Below are 5,000 nucleotides of genomic sequence, written 5' to 3'. Positions count from 1 at the left end.
CCCGCCTGCCCCGCACCCCCACAAGCTGCCCGGCCCGAAGCCGTCTGCCTGGGGCTGCCCGCGCGCGCACGCGTATACGGCCGCCCCCCCATCCCGCCAAAGCCGCCCCACCCGCCACGTGCTTCTCCGTGAGACCGGCGGCGCCCCCCCAACACCGCCGCTTGGCCCGCGACGAGCCCGCCCCCCCCCCCCCCCCCCCCAACCCTCCCGCCACCAGGTTCACCGTGACACCGGCCGCCCCCCCCACCCCCCAGCCCACCCACCCCCCCCCGCCACCCCCCGCCCCATCCCACCCCCCCACCCCCCGCCCCCGCCACCCCCGGGGTTCGCGAGGAGACCGGCCGCCCCCTACCTCCGGCCCGCTTTCCACCAGCAGCAGCACATTGGCCGCTCCAGGGAAGGAAGGCGGGAGACCTTAGGACCCAGCGGCGTCGCCGCCGCCGCCTCCGTGCCGGGGGGCCCGGAGGGGCCTCCCGCCGGCGGCGGCGATGATGGGTGGCGCGTGTTTTGGACGCTGAGCCCCCGCAGCTGCCGAGTCCCTGCCGCGCCGTGCCCGCGGCCCGGCTCCCCGCCTTCCTCAGTCGGTCGCTCGGCCGCCCGCCCTCCTGCCCGCCTGCTCCGTTCCCGCCCCGGGTTGAAAGCCAAACGAACGCCGAAGGGGTGGGAGGGAGAGCAGCGACGGGGCGGGGGTGTGTGTGTAACAACAGAAACCGCTCCCCACCAACACCACCCCCCCACCACCCCCCCCCCCCCCCCGCCCCCCCACCGCCGCAACGAGCTCTGTCGACCCCCCTGCCGACCCCCCCCCAACCCCCACCCCTCCCGCCACCAGGTCCACCGTGACACCGGCCGCCCCCTGCCACCCCCGGGGTTCGCGAGGAGACCGGCCGCCCCCTACCTCCGGCCCGCTTTCCACCAGCAGCAGCACATTGGCCGCTCCAGGGAAGGAAGGCGGGAGACCTTAGGACCCAGCGGCGTCGCCGCCGCCGCCTCCGTGCCGGGGGGCCCGGAGGGGCCTCCCGCCGGCGGCGGCGATGATGGGTGGCGCGTGTTTTGGACGCTGAGCCCCCGCAGCTGCCGAGTCCCTGCCGCGCCGTGCCCGCGGCCCGGCTCCCCGCCTTCCTCAGTCGGTCGCTCGGCCGCCCGCCCTCCTGCCCGCCTGCTCCGTTCCCGCCGCGGGTTGAAAGCCAAACGAACGCCGAAGGGGTGGGAGGGAGAGCAGCGAGGGCGGGTGGTGGTGGTGGTGGTGGTGTAACAGAAACCGCCCCCGATCCCCCACCCCCCAGCCGTAGTGCTCCGCGGCGCCGAGGAGGCTGCGGTCGGTTGGCGGCCGCACCCACCGCCCTGCAGCTCCGGAGTTGCAGCGGTGGGGCGGGGACCAACGGCTCTTCGGGCGCGCGGGCGACGGTGGGGGTCGGGGGGCTGGGGGGGGTGGGGGGCTGGGGGTGTCTGTGTGTGTGCGCGTGCGTGTGTCTGTGTCTGTGTGTGTGTGTGTGTGTGTGTGTGCGCGCGCCTGTGTCTCTCTCTCGCGCGCGCGCGCTCTCTCTCTCTCTCTCTCTCTCTGTGTCTCTGCGTGTGTGTCCGAGCGCGTGTGTGTCGCGGCGGGGGGGGGGGGGGGGGGGGGGGAACAAACAACAAAACAACAATCCGAACAACACACACACACACACACACACACACGCGCACACACCCCCCATTCCCACACATAAAGCCCGGGAGCCCCCTTCCCACCCCCCCACCCCAACCCCGTCGAAAAAAACCTAAACGCGAATGCCAGCGAGCGCCTGGCAACGCCGGGACCCGGACCCGGACCCGGACCCGGACCCGGACCCGGACCCGGTGAAGGGCGCCCGGTGCCCACGCCTCTGCGGCACAGCGAAAGGCGGGGGGAAAGAAACAAAATAAAAACACACACACGCACCCCCCCCCACACCCCCCCTCCCCCGAGACTAAAGCTAAACCCACGCTGCGAAACCAACAGCTGAAGCCGAGGACCGCCCGGCAGCGCCGGGACCCCGACCCGGCGAAAAGCGCCCGGTTCCCGATGCGAACTCGCTCCAGCGAGACGGGCGTCTCCGTTGGGGGTGAGGTGCGGGGAACGTCGCCGCTTCTGCCGGGTCCCCTGGCAGCCGCGGGAAGCGGGGGGGGGGAGTGGCGGGCGGCGCCGTGCGGCGCGGAGTGGCGCGGCGCAGAGGGGCTGACTGGCGGCCGAGGGGGCGGGCAGCGAATGATGCCAGCGACTGCATGGCAGCCAACGGGTCGGGGCGGGGGGGTGGGGGGGCTGGTGCTGCGTGCACATGAGAGCGCGGCGGGGCGCGGGGGTGCGGGGGTGCGTTAAGAAAAAAAATTTCCCTTTTCATTTATTTTTTTTCGGATTTCATTGGCATCTATCGAAACAAAAATGTCTCGCACGACGCGGCCGCCAGGTCTACCCGCCTCCGGGGCGTGAAGCGGCCGACAGGTCTGCCCGCCTCCGGGGCGTGAGGCGGCCGTCAGGTCTACCCGCCTCCGCGGCGTGAGGCGGCCGTCAGGTCTACCCGCCTCCGCGGCGTGTGGCGGCCGTCAGGTCTACCCGCCTCCGGGGCGTGTGGCGGCCGTCAGGTCTACCCGCCTCCGGGGCGTGAGGCGGCCGTCAGGTCTACCCGCCTCCGGGGCGTGAGGCGGCCGTCAGGTCTACCCGCCTCCGGGGCGTGAGGCGGCCGTCAGGTCTACCCGCCTCCGGGGCGTGAGGCGGCCGTCAGGTCTACCCGCCTCCGCGGCGTGAGGCGGCCGTCAGGTCTACCCGCCTCCGGGGCGTGAGGCGGCCGTCAGGTCTACCCGCCTCCGGGGCGTGAGGCGGCCGTCAGGTCTACCCGCCTCCGGGGCGTGTGGCGGCCGTCAGGTCTACCCGCCTCCGGGGCGTGAGGCGGCCGTCAGGTCTACCCGCCTCCGGGGCGCGACGCGGCCGTCAGGTCTACCCGCCTCCGGGGCGTGTGGCGGCCGTCAGGTCTACCCGCCTCCGGGGCGTGAGGCGCCCGTCAGGTCTACCCGCCTCCGGGGCGTGAGGCGGCCGTCAGGTCTACCCGCTTCCGGGGCGTGAGGCGGCCGTCAGGTCTACCCGCCTCCGGGGCGTGAGGCGGCCGTCAGGTCTACCCGCTTCCGCGGCGTGAGGCGGCCGTCAGGTCTACCCGCCTCCGGGGCGTGAGGCGGCCGTCAGGTCTACCCGCCTCCGGGGCGTGAGGCGGCCGTCAGGTCTACCCGCCTCCGGGGCGTGAGGCGGCCGTCAGGTCTACCCGCTTCCGCGGCGTGAGGCGGCCGTCAGGTCTACCCGCCTCCGGGGCGTGTGGCGGCCGTCAGGTCTACCCGCCTCCGCGGCGTGTGGCGGCCGTCAGGTCTACCCGCCTCCGGGGCGTGAGGCGGCCGTCAGGTCTACCCGCCTCCGGGGCGTGAGGCGGCCGTCAGGTCTACCCACCTCCGAGGCGACCGGCGGTGGCCGCTAGGTGTACCCGGCTCCACGTTGCCGGCGGCCGGCTCAGCGTCCGTAGAAAGGGCTGCCAGGTCTACCCGGCTCCGTCGGGACTTAGAGCGCGGGCAGACCTGTTGGCTCCGGCAGTTCCTCCAAGGGGTCGCTGTTTCGCGCTGCCTCCAGTTAGGTCATCGTAAGAGGCGGCGTCTCTGCAGCGCCTCCCCCGCTGGCAGGCAGACACTGCCTTTAAGCGCCCCTTTCCGGCGCGGACCCATATTCTCCTTATATAGGGGCACGAGGCGTCTCTGCTCCAGACAAGCGCCACCGAGCGAGGGCACGCGGCTTAGCCGGCCAAGTGGAATGCTGGGCGGCCGCAGACGGTGGTTTCCCCCGGGGAATTGGGCACGGTTCTCAAGCCGGTGCTCTGTCAGGCGAGCGTGCACGGAACCGAGAGCACCCAGAGAGATGCCGAACGGCACGAAGCCGGGCGGCGTTGGGGCGGTCGCTGCCGAGTGGTGAGAAAAGGACGGGCAGAGGTGCACGGGAGAGGCCGAAGACCGGTGGCCGGAGGCGGCTGGCGGCACTTGAACGCTGGATACTGGGGGGGGGAGCCGAGCTGTGAGACTACCGTGGGTGGTTACCCCCGTCCCCCCCCCGGTCCCCCGAGAGCCCGATGATGGCGGAGGGGGGGAGCGCCGGTATGTGTGTTGACACAGCGGTGCTCCGTACGGTTCCAGCCCGTCGGGGGCTGTTGCCCAGCTCCTTGAGGGGGCCTTGGGGATGGGACGAGAGGTGGCGGCGGCGGCACCTGCTCCCTTTGTTTGCCGGCCTTAAGCCGGAGCCCGTGGCATGGGCACGCCACGGTTTTGGCTGGTCGCGGTGGCCGGCAGCTTGGATGCAGACGGCCCGGGGGGGGTGTGTCTCGAGCCACCGGTGGGTGGCCCCCCCCCCCCGGCCCCCCGAGAGCCCGACGATGGTAAGGCGAGAGGCGGCGGCGCCTCCCTGGTTCTTGGTTTACTCCTTTCGTTGCCGGTATCGTATGCCATACGTGCGGGGCGGCCTGTGGTGTCCGGCCGGCTCTCGGCGTCCCTGGTTTCTACCGGCCGGGCTCGGTGAAGGGAGGTCTGCACGGTGCTGTGAGCGAAGGCTAGTCGACTCCTCGGGTCCTTTGCTCTCTCGGCCCTAAGCCGGAGCCCGTGACATGGGCACAGCACGGTACGTTTTTGGCCGCCGGTGTTGGCTGGCAGCCGGGTGCAGATGGCCGTGGTGGGGTGTCTCGAGCCTTCAGCGGCTACCCCCCCCCACCACTCTGGTCCCCTGAGAAGCTGGATGATGGTAAGGCGAGGCGGCGGCGCCTCGGTCCTCTTTTCCGCTTTCTTTTTTTCCTGGTGCAGATGCCATACGTGGGGCGGCCTGCGGTGTCCGGTCTGCTCCTGGCGTCCCTGGTTTGTACCAGCCGGGCTCAGTGAAGGGGAGGTCTGCACGGTGCTGTGAGCGAGGTTGGTCGGCGCCTCGGTTCCTTTGCTCTCTGGCCCTAAGCCGGAGCCCGCGATGC

Source organism: Athene noctua, unplaced genomic scaffold (genome assembly GCF_965140245.1).
Source record: "Athene noctua unplaced genomic scaffold, bAthNoc1.hap1.1 HAP1_HAP1_scaffold_140, whole genome shotgun sequence".
Lineage (NCBI taxonomy): Eukaryota > Metazoa > Chordata > Aves > Strigiformes > Strigidae > Athene > Athene noctua.
Note: the sequence above shows the minus strand (reverse complement) of the source record.